At 44.1% G+C, this 19,825-nt stretch overlaps 1 protein-coding gene across 1 annotated transcript in view; it reads left to right on the plus strand.

Annotated features, from left to right (window-relative positions):
- Positions 1-1,549: 1,549 nt before the first annotated feature.
- The window catches only part of LOC144264992 (urea transporter 2-like), a 40,923-nt gene continuing 22,647 nt past the window's right edge, over positions 1,550-19,825 (plus strand). The window contains exon 1 of the mRNA XM_077817075.1: positions 1,550-1,699. The gene's annotated coding sequence lies outside the window, so the exon portion shown is untranslated. The remainder of the gene's footprint in view (positions 1,700-19,825) is intronic.

Here is a 19,825-nt window from a genome sequence, read left to right on the forward strand (position 1 = left end):
GTGGACTTGATGCAGGAATTCCTGGGAGAGATACTATGGTCTGTGTTCTTCTGACGAGATAATCACGATGGTCTTTTGTGGCCTTAAAATCTATGAAACTGGGTCTTTAATTCATGTGAAAGATATCTAAGCAGAGCTGGTTGGAATTTTACATCCAAAACAGAGGGCTTTCAGAGAATGCTGATTCATGGAACATGAAACCTTCAGCTAATCAAAGGCGGGGTCCTTCAGGAGCTTGTCAAAGATTTGGTCATTCGTGCTCAGCATACGCCGCAACGGCAGCGTGCCTGCCAAAACCACAGTTTTCCAGGGAATGCAGCTCTGGGGGGACTTCCGATGCTTCCACTCTCCCTGCCATAGAGTTAGGAACCGAAAGCCCTGGAGTGGTCTCCCAGAATCAGCTCTTCTAGGGCAAATCCACCATGCAGACTGCCCCGGGCTAACAGCAACCATGACATTCACAAGAATGTAAAAAGAAAAGGAGTACTTGTGGCACCTTAGAGACTAACAAATTAGTTACTTTACAAGAATGTAAGTTCCACGCAGCAGCTGTGGGGAGTGGATTTTGTGTCAGAAGCACCGTGTGTCAGTGTTTCTTAAATGAATTTGTTTTTAAGATTTCCAGTTTGCAGGAAATGTTAAAAAAAAAAAAAACAACAACAACATTAAAATAATAGATTTATTCCCTTTGGAACTGAACCAAAGCAAAATTTCCTGTGAACTGCAAATCCTGCGTTTTGGCCAGCTCTAGAGCTAAGTTCATGGGGTTTTCACTGTCCTTTCTTGCACTATTCACCCTTCTTAGATTCCCCTCTGGTACCCTCTTTCTACCTTTCACAGCTATGTATGTTTGCCTTATAAACTTCTCAAAAATGCCAATGTTCTACTATGCTAGATTCCTCCCACAGGCCAGGGGGTCCCGGTGAAAAAAATAACTTGAATTTCTCAAGTGACTAGGAAAAACCCAGTTCACAAAGTAAAGGTCATAAGTGTGCTAAGCACCTGGAGCAGAAGCACATTACAGGATTGGGCTCACGGAATGCTGCTGAGAAGCAAATATGAGCCCAAAGCAGTTTCATACAGCCTTAGAATTTGGGGTTAGGGTGGGAAGTTTCAAAAGCCAAATCCATATATCGTAACTGGTTCATATCACAGGACTTGACCAAAGCAAAATCCTGGCTCCGATTCCCTCCTCAGGTTTGGGGGTGTTGGATGGTTCAAATTCTTGCAGCTGACTCCCCTCTCTGCTAAGAAGCCATCTACACTGATGTGTGTATAGATGCATTAAAATGGACAAAGACATACCATAGAAATAAGTTCAGACTCCTCCGGATTCTTCTTTGGTGACCTAACAGGCAAAGTTACACAATTAAATAATTGAATTTTAATGTGGAGTGGAAAAGTGTAGGCTTGATGAAAATGCAAAACAGCAGCAGGAAAGATGGGGTTTAGTAAGATACTTGGCAAGAAACCAAGACAAAAGGTGGAGCAGGTGGCTACCTTCTAGCATTTCTTTCCAATCTGCCATGTAACATGAAATGGTAGGAGGAGTGCTCAATTTGTTGCGTTACGATAGGAGCTGTTCTCGCTATATAAACTGGTGGGGCACTTGGTCTACTATCTCTGGCTCGGCACACATTCTTTAATAGATAGTCAGATACTGCATAGCAACAGCTGCCTTGCTTGACTCAGCTGGAAGGTAAGAAGAGTTTGTTTTAATGCAGAGCTTGAATTTCTTATGTATCTGTGCCTTTTCCCCCATGAATAGGAAAATACAGACAGTTAACAAAACTCTTGAATGGAAGTAAATGAAAGTAAATAAAGCAGATTAGAGTAAGTGAAACAGCACCCGGGGACTGCCTCAATCATATTCATTCCCAGCACTTTTCTGCTAGGCACTCTAATTACATTTATTAACCCGACTGACTGTACCTTTGATACATGCACTGCTTCTCTCTTATCTGTTCTGTTTACTGCCTTTTAATTTTGCAAATGAAAAATGACCAGTCAAAACTGATCAGGATCAACTGTGATAGCAAAGCCAGAGATATTCTAATATTGGACAGATCTTTGAAAGTTGAACTATGGATGGATTTAATGCGTGTTTGATTGTCACAGTTGAGCTATATTTGAAATGAGTGTTTTAAGAAGGCATTTATCTATGAGCAATGTGCTGGAATTATGAATAGGCAGCAGGTTTAAAACAAAGAAAAGGATGTACTACTTCACACAATACACAGTCAACCTGTGGAACTCATTGCCAGGGGATGTTGTGAATGCCAAAACTATAACTAGGTTCAAAAAAGAATTACATAAGTTCATGGAGGATAGGTCCATCAATGGTTACTAGCCAAGATGGTCAGGGATACAAACTGATGTGCTGAGTGTTCCTAGCCTCTGATTACCAAAAGCTGGGTGGGATTGACAGGGGATGTATCACTGGATGATTGCTTGTTCTGTTCATTCGCTCTGAAGCAATTGGATTGGCCACTGTCGGAAGACAGAATACTGGGCTAAATGGACCATTGGTCTGACCCAGTATGGCCATTCTTATGGGAAAGCACCAAACACCAATTTAACCATAAATTCCTTTATTAAATCCAAAAACCAAATGATACTTTATGCAGTAGCTCTAAATATAGCTAAGACCCTAAAAATGAGCAGTCACTACACCCAATACAGTAACAGAGTATTCTTAAGTATGTGATCAGTATACTTACAAATAGGCCAGACCTTGGGCTAACCCTCTCATTCTGGTGTACTCCAGCTAGTACCAGGTTTCCCATGGCGCCACAGCGCCGGGCCCAGGCTCCAAAGGGGCCCTGCCCCCAATCCGCTCTGCTTGGGCTGCAAGGCCCCCAAAGCTCCTCTCTGCCCCTGCCCACCACTCTCTCCTGCGGGGGAGGCAGAAGCTTGGTCCTGCCGGCTCCTGGGCTCCTGCTGCAAGGCTGGCTCCTCCCGCACCCACCAGCAGCCAAGCTCCCCCGCCTCTTCTCCAGAGTGCGCCACATTCCCACCCCTTCCCCTCCCTCCCAGCGCTTCCCCCACCGCCAAACAGCTGTTTGCCAGTGCTCCGGGAGGGGGAGCGAGGAGTGGGGCCACAGCATGCTTGGGGGAAGAGGCAGAAAAGAGGCAGGGGCAGGGCCTTGGGGAAGGGGGTGGAATCAGGGCAGGGCGGAGCAAAGGCGGGGCCCCAGCACTCCCCCATCCCATCCTCCCCACCCCCCGCCATGAGCCACTCAGGGCAGGGGGCTGGGGTGTGGGCTGGAGTCATGGGGGTGCTCCCTGCCCTGACTCCAACACCCCTCCCCCCAACCACATTCCCACCTCCACCCCTCGCACCAAACAGGAGCTGCCCCAGGTAAGCGCTCCACACCCCAACTTCCTGCTCCAGGCCTGAGCCCCCTCCCACACCCTAACTCCTGGCCAGACCCCACACCCCGATGGTTTTCTTACTTTCTTTTTTATATAAAGTGCTCTTATCCAAAGCGCTTTACAGTAGGTAGCTAAAGGTACAAACAATATTTGGAAAGATCATTAAGTGGTCCGCCGAGACACCTCCCCCCACCCCCCCGCAGTGATTTTCAGGTGGCCTGTGGAAAAATAAGTTAGACTAGAAAAACAATCAAGCTATCTCACTCTATTTTCGTGTACTCGCTATTACTTACAGGAGGAGGGTGAAGAAAAAAAGAATGAAAAATGGGGGCGGGGGGGGGGAACTAAAAGAGAACGTTCTTTTTCTCGGCTGGGTCCCAAGGAGGGGCCCCAAAAATGAAGCTGAGCCCAGGGCCCCACTAACCCTAAATCTACCACTGGGGCTGACCCCTCCCCCACAGCTCCCCACACCGCAGCCAGGGGCTGACCCTCCCCCCCCCCCACTCCCCAAGCTCTGCATGCTGCTGCTAGAACTGGGGCTGACCCCTCCCTTGCCCCAGCTCCCCACACCGCTGCCAGGGGCTGACGTTGGCCCCTAAACCTCCCCCCCCCCACAAGCTGCATTCTGGCTGGGTCCGGGGCTGACCCCTCAAGCCCTGCTGCCTGACACCTCGCATCGCCGCTCCCCGCACGCACATTCCTCCACACCCCGCTATGGGGGGGCACACTGAACTTTTTTGGTAAACTGGGCATTTGTTCATTTGCTCTTGCCAACTGATCGGTGCAAGAGCAAACAGGATAAATGCCCGGTTTTGTCAAAATAGTCAGGCTGGCCGGGACAAAGCTTAAAAAGGGAACAGTCCCAGCCAAACGGGGACGTATGGTCACCCTATCTCCAGGCAAGTGGATCCTGAGGGAGTCTTGGGGTGGGGAGGGAGGTCTGTGTGTTGGGATGCTGGGAAGTGGGGGGTCTGAGTGGGATGCTGTGTAGTTGTGATGGTGGGCTGTGGGGAAGTGCATTGGGCAGTAGTGGTGCGGCTGTGTGTGTAGGGGGGTGCTGGGTTGGGGGGGAGTGCAGGCCGCTGTGCGTTTGTGGTGGAGGGTCTGTGTGTGGGGCTGCTGGGCATAGCAGTTCCGGGAGATGCTGGGCATAGGGAGTTGGGGGCTGTGTGGCACAGCCTGGGCCCACCCCCGAGAGGAAGGGGCACACTGGCAGCACAGGGCTGGGCGGGCTAGTGTGCGTCTGACAACTGCCGGTTTGAATACAGTGCCCTTGGACTGGGCTGGGTGGAGCAGGGCCAGCCCCACCGTGCTATGCCCCATTGCCCCTGGCTGGTCCCTTGCTCTGGGGACCAAACTCCCCACGCCATGCTCCTTTGCCCCCGTGGGGGCCCACAAATATGTTTGGGGCTGGGCCCACAAAAGGTTAATCCAGCCCTGAGTCTCCAGCATAATCAGGTAGAGTCTGACCAAGAACTTTCAGATTCATGGCTCTCTTTATACTCTTCAGGTAACTTGACAGCTTTAACAAAAACCCAGTCTGAGGCAGTTTATCCTTGCCCCTTTCCTTCCTCCAAGCTTCCCTTTCTTGTCTTCTCCCCACATCCTTGCTTGCCAGCAGAACAGTGGAAACTTTTGTGCTTGTTTCTTTTAAGACAATTTTTCTTTGTCTTGTTGGTGCAGCTCTTTGTTAGTTTTGGAATCATACATTTTCCCCACATTACGAGTTATATTACTTATTATTCTCACGGCCTTCTTTTATTTGATTTTTGAGGCCCTCTCCGTATTAGCCACAATCCATAAAGCAAATACATTATTTTCTTAACCAAACTTATGCTAACACTAATTGTTTAATTTCATAATTATCCTACATTCACCACCTTAGAACCCTACATACTACATGGGCTTTACTACATTAAGCATTTTAAACATACATCTATAATTTTGCAACATCTTGTACAACTAATAAACTTGACAATACAAAATCAAAACTACAATCACCATAATCACACTGATAACTATCAAAGCTCTGAATGACAATCTTCACCATGACAGGTTTCAGAGTAGCAGCCGTGTTAGTCTGTATTCGCAAAAAGAAAAGGCGGACTTGTGGCACCTTAGAGACTAACAAATTTATTTGCGCGTAAGCTTTCGTGAGCTACACCTCACTTCTGTAGCTCATGAAAGCTTATGCTCAAATAAATGTGTTAGTCTCTAAGGTGCCACAAGTACTCCGTTTCTTTTTGCAAATCTTCACCATGGATGTAATTCCACTTTGTACCCTTGTTCCCACCAGGTGGAGCTAGTTAACTGCCGAATTCTCTGTGCATGGCTATTAAGCTTTTAAGATCCAGGTTCAAGTGAGGATAGCATGCCCAAATTTGGGTATTGCTTTTCAAGCATTCTCCTGTCATCTGAATTCAGCCCATCATTCAGTTACATTATGGAAAATGGGTATGGAATGTAAAGTCTTTCCATTTATCACTACAGTGAATTTTGGTGGGGTACAAAAAATTGGCCAATCAGAATAACATTTTTTGGATCTAGCCACTGAAAGTGGCTATTGCCATCCACCAAGCAATATTTACCAATCCCAGCATAAGCAGTTTTCATTTCACCAGTTCCCCAGCATCTCTACTGTACTGTGCAGTTTGGAGATTGCTCCCGCAGAGTTAACTCACATGCCAGCAGCTCTGTCTGTAAGACATTACATGGGCATCTATTGGTGTCTCCCAGGTGTGAGCAACAGGACAAGCTCAGTGCTTTCAAGACCTTGTCCTCATCTTGCAACAGTATTTGAGGAGGAGAAACAAACTCTTTTCCAACTTTATTAGTTGCCGTATCTTCCAGTACTTTGAGAGGTTTAACAGGGGTTTGAATGACCTGATCTGCAATTACTGGGACAGATAGCGTAGGTGGGATAAGGAGTCCTGTATTCTTTTCATGATATTGGAGCATGGAGAGGTTTTGTTGTTATAGTTTTACACCAATCAGCCTCATCACATTTTCAGTTTCTCTGGGGTTATACAAGAGGGCAATTTACCTTATTCCATATCAGTGAGAGTGGCCTTGATTTTGGCTAATACATTCTCTCCAGGCATAGAACAGGGTATGGCCCTGGCCATTGCCCCACTTTGATAACCTTAATTGGTTTGGTTAACTTGTTCGTTGACTTTGTGCTGTACTTCCTTAAACAAACTGCATATTATATACATTCAAAAGTTATTGATTAATGAGTTCTTTCCTGTGCTCAGTCACTGGGCTCAGGATGTCCTGGCGTTGGAATGCATGGTCATGTTCCCACAAGGGCTCAATGTCTGCCTGGTTTCAGATTGATGCTCTGGCTCCAAACCACCTGCTACATCACTGGCAGATAGGCTCCATTGGCTTTGCCTTTGAATTGATTTGGGTGCCTTTACTTCTGCATTTGTACCAACAAAGTCTTCCCAATAGTCCTTTATCATTTTGCCATACAATTAGCCAAGCTCCGGCAGACAGAATCCTTTTGGCAAAGGCAACGAAATCAAATTAAACAACACAGGTACATGTCTACATTGAACATTGTTGTATAGCTCTTCTTTAAGGGGCCTTAATACCAATCCATTACCGGGTCCTGCCTCTACCCTGAAGCACTCTGAGTTTTTCTTTTCAATGTACTTTTGTGCCACTCTTATTTCTACCCTTCCTGATCCCCAGAAGGGTACATATTGATAAGCCCTGTTTGCATAAACTTTTACAGGAAACACAAACTCTGTATAATGCCCCTCAGGCCTAGCATACCCATATGGAATATTCAAGGTACTGTTCCCTAAATAGGGATTGGTGCGATGCCTGTCAATTCTTACACAAGTATCATGGCTTTGCTTGTTCTTAGACCACTTACAGAATTGAATGCAATATCCAGAGGCATTGTCTGTTTCACCCCACAACTGACCAGGGCTTCTGGCTCTCACCTCAGTGACAGAGACTTCTTCATATCTCCAAACTTAGATTGTTATTTCTGTGTTTATTGAGTTGCATTTTCCATGTACCGCAGTGGTAGACTTCTTATGCGCAATGACACCAGCTTCTTCATACACTGACAGTAGTCTGAAAAATCAAACCCAATTTTTGGTGTTCCCTTTACGGGAACCTTTGTGCAACTTTCACTGAGTAGCAGGAGCCATCGATCCTTGCTTTTAGGTCATGCTTCTATTTGTACCAAATAAACGGCAGGGCTGAGGTTTTATATTATATAGTATGGGCCTCCCCACCTAGATGCCAAAAATGGGGGGTTGTCTGGGATCAGCTGCACCATCACTCTGTCCCCAACTTGCCAATCTACAGTTTGGGCTTGTTTGTTAAAGTATGCCCTCATTTTGGCATGATCCTGCCCCTGCTGCTGTGCAATAGACACTTACATGTCTCATAAATTTTCTCCCAGCAGTCTTACCGGCTGAGCTGTGACCAACCCTTCCTTCATTAGGTTTGGCAATGAGGACAGCAAACAAATATTCTGGGAGTCTCATCTCTCCGCCCATCATGGCAATAAAAGGAGTGACACCGGCTGGTTTACTTTGGCTTCCCCCTTAAATCCATAAGAATCAAAGGCCACTTTTCATCCCAGTCTTTGCCTGATTCACACACCGCGTTGTTTCACTTGTTCTGTTTGTCCTTTCCACCAAGCCAGAAGCCTAGGGCTGATAGGGTATGTGACATTTTTGCTCTTTTCCCAGAATGATGAAAGCACCTTTCATTGCCTTCCCTGTGAAAGTTGTTCCTCGAGCACTGTCTACGCCCTGGGGCATTCCCACCTAGAAGAGACATTCTACAATCTTGCTGTAACAGGTGCAGTGGCTTTTCAAGTAGGCAAGGCCTCTATCCATTTAGTAAAAGGCATCAGCAATCACAGGCTATGGCTACCCTACAGCGCTTACAGCTCTGCCACTGTACACTGCCCCTACAGAGGCGCTAAGCCAACAAAAGATAACACTTCTGCCAGCATAGTGCTGTCCACACCGGCGCTCAGGTCAGCTTACATCGCTCGGGGTGGGGGTGGGGGTGGGGGTGTTATTCACACTCCTGAGTGACATAGCTTATACCCACTTAAGCTGCTGTGTGTACATAGCCACAAGTAAATATTGGTTGCCTCTTCTTGTAAGTGGTAACTCCCCTGCATTGGCACTTGGCAAGCTTTCCCAGGACCCCCTGCAGTGTTGGGCCTGGCTAAATCCACGTTTTGTTTTCCCTGGTGGATTGTTTTTAGCACAAAACATGAAGTTTTACGTTTGTTTTACTATTGGGCCGCCAGGCCACCTTACTTAGTCGCTGATAAGTGGCATCAGCGTTTTGGTGGGCCCCTGATGGCACATCATGCACCAGTCTTAACATTTCCCTTTTAAGGGGAATCCAGACCGGGTCATCTAAATCATCCCCTTCACTAAGCAACAAGTTTCCCCTGGCAAGGAGCCATTTACCCTTCAGCTGGTTTAGCTCCCCGTGTGTTACTTTGGGTGTAAAAGCAGATAGCCCTGGATCAGACTCTTGCAGTGTTACTAAATCACCGTTTTCTGCTTGCGCTCAGGTGGTACCAGCAAGGATTGGATAATTAGGGGCTGGACCCACCCAAACAGCAAATCCTGAGCTTAATTTGTGCCAGGGCTGAGCCCCGGCACCTCTCAGCTTGGCAGGTCATAGCCCTCGTGCCTCTGGGCTTGTGACGTCAGTTATGAAAGCAAAAGAATTGCTTGGGCCCAGCCCCTAATTGCCTGAGCCCCCGCCCTTCTTTCATTACAAATTAAGCATTGAGCAAATCCTGTGAGTGGGTCCCTTTTTGGTGATATAGGGAGAGGGGTCAGCCTAACATAAGCCGCTCAGGTTGCAGCCCTTCAGAAGTTAGATTCTGTACTGCACCTGGGATAAAAGGGTGAGGGGGCCCCTCTTGAGAGGGAATTCCTCCAGGACACTCCTCTGGAGCACCATCAATTAAGACTCCCACCCTGGCAAAGGTGAGGGTTGTTTAAGAGGACAGACAGCAGTTTGCTGCTCTCAGCAGCCAGCGGTTGTGTTAAACTAGGACTAGACACTGTACTGTCATTACAGTTTTACGTGTCCCAACCCACCCGACATCTGAAATGTGTCCCGGACCACCACAAAGCTAATACGTGTTTTTCACCAAGGCTTTACTGCTTTTCAACTCCGTTCAGTACTCTGGAAGCATAAGCAATAGGTTTTCCTCTCCCGTGATAGCCCTGAGTTAACACAGCTGAAATGGCTGTGTCCCTGGTTGCTACAAATAGTCCAAAAGGTTTTGTATAATTTGGGACTGGAGTCCAAACCTCTTTGAAATAATACACTACCTGGATATGCTGGAGGTTCCATTCCCACTCTACCTTTTTCCGCTGCAGCGGCGAGACAGCAGTGTGCCGCAGTGGCGGAGGTAGTCAGGGACAAAATCCCAGCAAAAGCTTCTCATGCCAAGTGTTGTTTCTGAGGTAGGGAGGGGCAGCTCCAAAATCACTTTAATATTTTGTTTGTCTGGAGCCTGCTGACTGGGTTGCAGGGTTAGTCCCAGGAAGGAAACCTCCTGTTTCACTAGCTGGGCCTTTTTCTGAGTTTAGCTTGAGTCCAGCTTTCATCGAAACCTTAAACAGGGCTTCCAATACTTTTAAATGGCTTTCCCCGTCAGTAAGATGCACAAGAATATCGTCTACAAATTGCACAACGTTTTCTTCATAGGTTTAACACTAATTAGTTGAAGTTGTTTTCTATCTCGGGCATTTTAATCTTTTCTACTATTGCTTTAGTTTCAATACAGTTATTCTTTTTCACTTACAAAAGACCACCAGACAGATTTTTCGCTCCCTAATAACATTTACTTTACACCACAGTTAATCATATTTTTTAGATACGATTTTTCATGGTTAAGCACCATTTTTTTATATTTACTGATCTTTCTTGGCGCGGGGTTGTGGTTCCAAAGCACACAGCAATCTGAAAAAGAAAGCACAACCTACCATGGCTCCTCTCTGGAGCCCTCATAGGATTTTAATTAAGGAGCATGTTTTGTTTACATTCCTTTTACGCCTGCATATGCTATGGGGATGTGCACATTCCTCCATAATTCACCATGCACTTTTTATTTGCTACAACATTATAATAGCCATATCAGTTTTCACATGAAGTATAACCATTTATTTTGTGCTCACAGAATTTCCATAAAAAGAACAGGAGGACTTGTAGCACCTTAGAGACTAACCAATTTATTAGAGCATAAGCTTTCGTGAGCTACCTCTCACTTCACGAAAGCTTATGCTCTAATAAATTGGTTAGTCTCTAAGGTGCCACAAGTCCTCCTTTTCTTTTTACAGATACAGACTAACATGACGGCTACTCTGAAACCTGTCAGAATTTCCATGCACAATTATCAACGTGACTGTCTGATTACTCAGAGCCACCTTAAGGCCCAGTGTTCCTAACTGCATCTCTTATGTACCTCACCCCTGCCATTGCTCCAGAGGGGCACTGTCATTTTAATTTCTCATTCTTCTCCAGCAGCTCTGAGCTGCTGTTTTATTACTGAAAAAGGATCCAGAGTCTCTCCCCGCTCTCCTGGGTCTGGCTGCCCCTGCCACCACAGCCACGACCAGGATGCTGAACTTTATAAAAACACTGAGACACCCAAAGGATTAAATGCTAAATAACAAAGCCAAACAACACTAGCTAGCTGTGTTTGGCAAAATGTGTCTATTGTTGTTGCAACTTTGAATGAACAATTCAAATGGATTTTTAGTGGCATTTTTAAAAAGCCAGTTCATTTTAAACATACAAAATAGGGTTTTATAAACCAGAAGTGTTTCTTTAGGTCCTTAAACCCTTACCTAATTACACAAATAGAGTTTTACATTAAAAAGAAATCTTTTCTTAACGTCCCTGGCACTGGTCTAATTATTTTTACACAGTTGTACCCAGATTACACTCCCCAGTCAAGTTCCAATGGAAAACCCTGATTTCCTTTTAGTAATTTTGACTAAATCGTTCATAGTGAAATTATTCAAATCACGCTGTCTCTCTGCCTGCAGCTGTCATTTATAATTGTTTATTTTCAGGTGATTCCTTTCAGAAAAGGCCCAATTTTCCTTCAGGACGGCTGGAAAGATTCCTGGGGACAAAAGCATAGTGGTAGTAATTGCTGCCCCTTGACCCCTCCCCTCCCCGCCCTCCTGTATAATTTGTTTGACTGCCAGGGTTCCACCCGGCATGAGTGTACCAAGCTGTACTGCCATAAGTGGGTTTTATTATCAAACCAAGCATTCTCTTCTTATAACACTTTCACGCTACCATTTCCACAACACCCTCCAAACTCTGTAGCGTTAATTTGTGCAAATGCTCCTTTGAACTCCTCACTCTCTTTCCTTAAATCACTTACTTATCTCCCAAAGAGACATACATTCACCAGCTGATTTCTCTCAGTGGCACAGAACTTATTTCTGGGGTTTTTTGCACTCCTACATCAAGGTGGTGCTCTTTGCCCGGACAGACTTCACCACCGCGTCCAGTGCCTGAAACACGGCTGCCTTAGTCTGTGCTTTCTTTAACCTTCGGATTGCTTAAGAAGGCAGTATTGATATTTGTCTCCAGGGTCATCAAATTTCTTTTAAAATTCTTTAAAATTTTAGCGGCATTTAATGGCCCACTGTCATGCTTTGCCAATAATGTATCTATTTACAGCATAGAATCACAGAATCATAGAATATCAGGGTTGGAACGGACCTCAGGAGGTCATCAAGTCCAACCCCCTGCTCAAAGCAGGACCAATCCCCAACTAAATCATCCCAGCCAGGGCTTTGTCAAGCCTGATCTTAAAAACTTCAAAGGAAGGAGATTCCACCAGGTAACGCATTCCAGTGCTTCACCACCCTCCTGGTGAAAAAGTTTTTCCTAATACACAACCTAAACCTCCCTCACTGCAACTTGAGATCATTACTCCTCATTCTGTCATCTGCTACCACTGAGAACAGTCTAGATCCATCCTCGTTGGAACCCCCTTTCAGGTAGTTGAAAGCAGCTATCAAATCCCCCCCTCATTCTTCTCTTCCACAGACTAAACAATCCCAGGTCCCTCAGCCTCTCCTCATAAGTCATGTGCTCCAGCCCCCTAATCATTTTTGTTGCCCCCCGCTGGACTCTTTCCAATTTTTTCACATCCTTCTTGCAGTGTGGGGCCCAAAACTGGACACAGTACTCCAGACGAGGCCACACCAACATCGAATAGAGGGGAACGATCATGTCCCTCGATCTGCTGGCGATGCCCCTACTTATACATCCCAAAATGCCATTGGCCTTCTTGGCAACAAGGGTATACTGTTGACTCATATCCAGCTTCTCGTCCACTGTAACCCCTATGTCCTTTTCTCCAGAATTGGTCCCTGGTCTGTAGCAGTGCATGGGATTCTTCCATCCTAAGTGCAGGACTCTGCACTTGTCCTTGTTGAACCTCATCAGATTTCTTTTAGCCCAATCCTCCAATTTGTCTAGGTCCCTCTGTATCCTATCCCTACCTCCAGTGTATCTACCTCTCTTCCCAGTTTAGTGTCATCTGCAAACTTGCTGAAGGTACAATCCACGCCATCCTCCAGATCATTAATGAAGATATTGAACAAAACCGGCCCCAGGACCGACCCTTGGGGCACTACGCTTGATACCGCATGCCAGCTAGACATGGATCCATTGATCACTACCCGTTGAGTCCCACAATCTAGCCAGCTTTCTATCCACCTTATAGTCCATTCATCCAGTCCATACTTCTTTAACTTGCTGGCAAGAATACTGTGGGAGACCGTGTCAAAAGCTTTGCTAAAGTCAAGGAACAACACATCCACTGCTTTCCCCTCATCCACAGAGCCAGTTTTCTCCTCATAGAAGGCAATTAGATTAGTCAGGCATGACTTGCCCTTGGTGAATCCATGCTGACTGTTCCTGATTGCTTTCCTCTCCTCTAAGTGCTTCAGAATTGATTCCATGAGGACCTGCTCCATGATTTTTCCAGGGACTGAGGTGAGGCTGACTGGCCTGTAGTTCCCTGGATCCTCCTCCATCCCTTTTTTAAAGATGGGCACTACGTTAGCCTTTTCCCCAGCCTTTTTCCCAGCATTCACCAGGCCTTTGCAGGGCTCTGTCACGAATTTCTTTATGGCATTCAGCAGACCTTGGTCATGCTCTGTCAGGCATTCTTTTACAGCGGTATCCAAAGTACCTCCCTCGGTTCCCCTGGTGTTACTGAATTTCTCTTGAGGAGAGAATTGTATACTGGCCCCCGAGGATAGATTGCTACCCCTTCATTCTGGGGGGTTTACAGCAACTGACGTTCATTTCTGCGGTCCCTTCATGGGTCATCAAAATGTTGGAATAATGAATAATAATATGAGAAATCACCAAACACTAATTTAACCATAAATTTCTTCATTAAATCCAAAGCCCAAATGGTATTTTATGCAGTTGCTGTAAACATGTCAGCCTAAAAATAAGCAGTCACCACACCCAATATAGTAACAGAGTATTCTTAAATTTGTGAGCAGTATACTTACAAATAGGCCAAACCTAGGGATGACCATCTCATTCTGGCGTCTTTCAGTATGATCAGGTAGGGTCTGACCAAGAACCTATAGTTTCATGTCTGTCTTTATACTCTTCAGCTATCTTGTTAGTTTTAGCAAAAACCCAGTTTGAAGCACTTTATCTTTGCTCATTCCTTCCTCCAAGGCCTTCCTTTCTTATTTTTCTCCCCATCCTTGCTTGCCAGCAGAACAGGCTTGTTTCTTTGGGCTTGTTTCTTTGAAGACAATTTCCCTTTGTCTTGTTACTGCAGCTCTTTATTTTATTCGTTAGTTTTGGAATGATACATAAGAACATAAGAATGGCCATAGTGGGTCAGACCAAAGGTCCATCCAGTCCAGTATCCTGTCTACCGACAGTGGCCAATGCCAATTGCCCCAGAGGGAGTGAACTTAACAGTTAATGATCAAGTGATCTCTCTCCTACCATCCATCTCCACCGTCTTACAAACAGAGGCTAGGGACACCATTCCTTACCCATCCTGGCTAATAGGCATGAATGGACTTAACCTCCATGCATTTATCCAGTTCTCTTTTAAACCCTGTTATACTCCTATACATCCTTCCCACACTACAAGTAAGATTAATTATTATTCTCACAGCCTTCTTTTACTTGCTGGTTGGGGCCTTCTTCCTACTAGTCACAAACGATAAACCAAATATGTTATTTTCTTAACCAAATGTAAGCTAACTCTACTTTTCTAATTGCACATTTACCCTATGCAATGGAGCATGTCTAGCAAGCATAATAAATGCATTAGAAGCTTGCCAACATTTGGGATTGTGTGTGCGTGCGCACACATGCACATCACAAACTATGCATTTTGTACTTAATATTGAGCAACATGAACTTAGATATATGGGAACAGATCTTAATCAACATCAATGGAGCCACATTGACTTACGCCAGCTCAAAATCTTTCACAATAACAATCCTGAAGGAAGTGAGATATAATGAATGTAACTGCATGCTGGAATCCACTGGAATAAAGAAGGACCACCTGGGGCTTTAAATCCTCTTAAAATTATAGAGAAACTTGAAAATCCTCAGGGTCACATTGGCAACAAGAGAAATTCTAGTGTAGAGAAGAGAATACCTTTTCTATCTGCAGATCAGTAGGCAAAGATCAACTCCCTCCTCCCCCCAAAACGCACAGGAGAGAAGTTGGAAATCAGCATTATCTGTGAGTATTGAGCTAATAATTCTAATGACAGTCTCTGGTCCTTTACCAGCTACAAGTAGAGCTTGTACTCGTGTATTATAATGTATATTTTCTAATGAATGGACTACTAGATGTACAATTTTATTTCAATATGTGAAATAATATTTACAGCCCATGCCAGATGTTCCAGGATTCAAACCCCACCATCCACTTCACCTCTCTTCAGCTTTAGTAGGTCACTCCTGTAGGTGTGGTGGCAGCAGAATGCTTTATGGTTGCAATGTACAGCAGAATGGAATTGACTTGATTTGGGGAGAGGATAAACTTATGCAATACCCAGAGCTCCATTTAAGACATATTGGTTCTGAATAGATGAGAGAGAACAATCAATTGGCTTCTCATTCACTGCAGAAGAATCACTTCCGTAGCTTAATTTTTGTACATCAGAAATTCATGTAGGTTTTTTTTCTTCCGATAGGGCTATTTCATTATAACTATGAAATATTTTAACTAAACAGTATTGTTCTTCGAAAGGCTATAATTTACTTACGGCTCCAGTGAGATATTTTATCTGACAACTCAAAATTCTCAAGGCAAGGGGAGTCTAAAAAAGTAGTTGGAATCTTTGGATAATGTAAGTAATGCACCCACTTTGTGTAAATCAGCAGTAAATAGAGTAACTCTGTGATGTGACAGGTCAGAATTTGGTCAGATAAATTCCTTGCATCCTGATCACTTTCTAAATGCAGTTCTTGGGTGTTTATCTCTCACTCTTGAGCTGTATAAAATAGGAGTTGGAGCAGACCCATACATTGAGTTGTATCGTGTTCCAAATGAAACTCCCACAAAATAAGGAATATTCCTTAGCTCATCTACTTTTATTGTAGGTTCTATCGATCAACCAGCAGATTTTGTTTTTGTTTTTTTAATGATTTCATACCAAACCAGTAGGGAGCACATGTTATACATTATCACTGTAAATCCATAGAGACCAATGGAGTTACTCTGGATTTACAGAGGCATAATCAAGAACAGGAGTACTTGTGGCACCTTAGAGACTAACCAATTTATTTGAGCATAAGCTTTCGTGAGCTACAGCTCACTTCATCGGATCTGAAGTGAGCTGTAGCTCACGAAAGCTTATGCTCAAATAAATCGGTTAGTCTCTAAGGTGCCACAAGTATTCCTTTTCTTTTTGCGAATACAGACTAACACGGCTGTTACTCTGAAACCTGTCATAATCAAGAACAGAATTTAACCCTTCACTGGAATCTTAGAACAAAAAAAAACATTTTTTTTACAGGATCACGAAACTCAGAGAGAAACAAAAGAAATTGAAGCCAATTATTCCAGTCACATGTCACTGCAGAATTGTCCCCTGATGTATATTTTCCAGTTCCTCCTCACCTCTCCTTTAAAATACTCTTTAGAAGAGTAAAAATCAATGTTAATTTTACTTTAATAGCATATTTATTTATTAAAGGACGACTTGCTGGCCTGAGTAACTACCATGAATTCAAGAGACTTACTCCAACTTTACTCCCATGTAACCTACATCAGAATGTGGCCCTGTGAGCACATTTTTCAACTTAAGATTTCATGTTATTACCTTATAGTATCTTAGACTGCAATGAAAACCTCTGTAAGTCTGCAGTTTCATTAAAAACATTCAAAAACCTCCTCTGTCAGACTCAATTTTTCAATGGGTCAGATCTCACTTCAGCTTTCCTTTGAGCACGAGATGGAGCCATAAATATTTAGTTTACACCTTGCAGGTTGTACAGAGTTCTCTGTCCTTTTGGGTAGGGGCAGGGTTGGGGTAGGAGAGATACTCATCTTGTTCTTTATTAATATATTTGTTTATAACAATATAAAGACCAAATCATACAAGACTTTTGGGCAAAATAAGGTGATTTCCCCATCCTCCAGCAGCAAGCATACTGCTAATATCATGGCAAGAAAGCCAGGACACATTACATAGCTATTTTGATAGATGAGCCATTTCATACAAGAATAACCCAGTAATTTGGAATCCAAGCTTTGATCCTGCATCATTTAAGTCAATGAAAACAGGATTTGGCCCTTAATAATCCCATGACCCTTCCTGAGATTAATCATGAACTCTGCCTACTACATGCCATGCTGCTGTGGGCATGTTTCCTACTGTTTTTCTTATGCTTGCCCTTTATCACACATGACACGCTAGGAGGCATGAATGGATGTTCTCTGAGCCATATTTGTGACATCTCCAGTAGGCCACTCTCGGCTGACTCGTCTCTTGATGGACGCAGGCCTAACGAATCTGAGTGAAAGCACCACCTCTGGCCAGCACACTCTCCAGACCTCCCTGCAAGAGTGCCGCTTTTGGATATGCTGGAAGAACAGATAGGCATAGCTTTAATGCAGCTTCTTCTGAGGATGAAGTTCAGGCCAGGACAGTGGAGGGACACATCCAAACAAATGTCACACTCTCCTCTCACTCTGCCTCGCTGCCCCTCACAGAGAACTGGAGCAATTTCTGCCCTCAGTTATGCCCATGAAAATCCAGGGCAATTCCACTCAATTCAGTGGAGTTCCCCAGATTTACACCTGCATAGTGGAGAGCAGAATTTGTCCCTTAAGATAATTGTATTTAAACTAATTGACTGTCCCCTTAAGCGTTTCAGAACACGTGACCTGATGAATAACATAATGACTAGGTCCTCTTGGCATTCACCCTTTCTCTTACATTAAGAACTCCACATTTCACTGAAGCTTAAAGCACTAATGTGCCAGCATTAATCTATATCCCAGGGCAAGTGTTCCTTTGAACAAAGAGCGGAAACTATTGGAAGCTGCCCTAACCATGTTTTTCATCACAGGGCAGGTTCTGCATAGACAGTACGCACCAATAAAGTTTAAATTTCACTATTAATGTAGGCTCCTGTTCAACAGAACACTTAAATCCCTTGTTGGCTTCAATGGAATAAGCCTATTCTTAAATTCCTTACTGAATAGGAATGGACTCGTGCATATACAGACAGTTAAGTATGTGCTGTCTTGAATTTAGGCCTTAAGCATATACCATTTTCATCTCTACTATACAACTTACCTGACCAGGTATGCAGACCCTTCTTAGTAGGGACATTATGTTCCCTACTGTGTAACATTTCCAAATTACTTTGATGTAAACAATCTCAGTTAGCTTTCCAGCTGCAAACCATTGTACAGGCAATCATAAAATCTGAGTTTTACGGCCTTATGGGTAGATGCCTTGGTTTTGCTGCCAAGCAGTGTGGCGTCATTGTATTTCTTTGTGTGTTTTAAAAAACCCGTCCTGGACAGACCATCTCATTTACAAAGTGTTTACTGCATGATCTCTTTCAGATAAACCACTCGTGTTTCAGTTTGTCAATTGGGTCCTGCGAGGGACATCCCAGGTGATCTTCGTCAATAACCCTATCAGTAGGCTTATCGTGTACACAAATACCTAGTTACTCAATTAGAATGCAAGGAAGCATGTGAGGAATGCTAAATGCTGCATACAGATTGCATTTTTCTGCCAAACCCAAAACACACTTTCTATTGGTTTTATGAAGTAGCCAGTTTTTTTCTGCATAATAATTAACGGGGGGTGGGGGGGAATCATTCTTTTGTTTAAGTGCTGAGTCATTTGTTTGTACATTCATCCATTGCCTGCAAGCACTTTTCTCGGATGGGAAAATTCTGATACTTGATTTTTGATACTGGAATGGCCAAGTAGAACCCCATTCTGAAATGAAAGATTTAAAAAATAATAAAAGTACAATGCATCTGGTGCAGCGATTATGCCTAGGAAAGTGAAGAACGTGGGAAGATTAAACAAAAAACAAAAATGAGTAACAGAACCATGGAGATATGTACGCACAGCCCGTGCTGCACTGAGTAACCACATGATCTTATTATTGTCATCATTTTCTTCCTTTTCGCTCCCCTTACTGGTCTGTTGATACCGCCTATTGATTGGGTCACACACCTGAAGTAAGATTGTACGCTCTTCCAAGCAGGGATCACATCTGCACTGGTTTTGGTGAGGCACCTACACTAGCAGAGTTTTGGTTTTTCAAAAAAAAATGTGATTTTTGTATGTTTGGGCAAAAATTGATTTTTATATTTTTTTCAAAGTTGTGCCATAGTCTATGGCAGTAAACTGGTGACCAGTGTGTGCATGTAACCATGTGTTCCTCCAGACTGAGTCAGAACTGCTCGGCTGTGTGTTATAGGCCCTAAACTGCTACAGCTAAGGGAGAGTTTCCTTTAGTGTAAATAATAGGGCCTGTACTTTTGGAGCATGATTTCTATCCCTACTGCTGCCATGAAGCTCCAAATGACCATAATGTGCAGCATAGTGATAACTGTTAAGTCCTAACCAGCTATAGATTTATTATAATCTTTGTGTGTGAAATAGTGTCATATTTAAATTATCTACTCACAGTCTTAACCAGTAGGGGTGCCCTAGTACATTTTGCTTCCTGTGTAGGCAATAGTCCACCAATCAGAACAGATGTAGCTTTAGTTTGCCGTTCACTGCAATGTCTGCTTTTCCTCAACAATTGGCCTGGATGGGTCCTATCACTCCAAATAGTGAGTGAATTCCAGTGAAAGCTTTGGGGATTTTGAGCTCGTGGTGCTAAATTGGGAATTGCTCCCTAAGCACTTGAGACGAGAGTTTCAAAA

The sequence above is a fragment of the Eretmochelys imbricata genome, chromosome 5 (genome assembly GCF_965152235.1).
Source record: "Eretmochelys imbricata isolate rEreImb1 chromosome 5, rEreImb1.hap1, whole genome shotgun sequence".
Lineage (NCBI taxonomy): Eukaryota > Metazoa > Chordata > Testudines > Cheloniidae > Eretmochelys > Eretmochelys imbricata.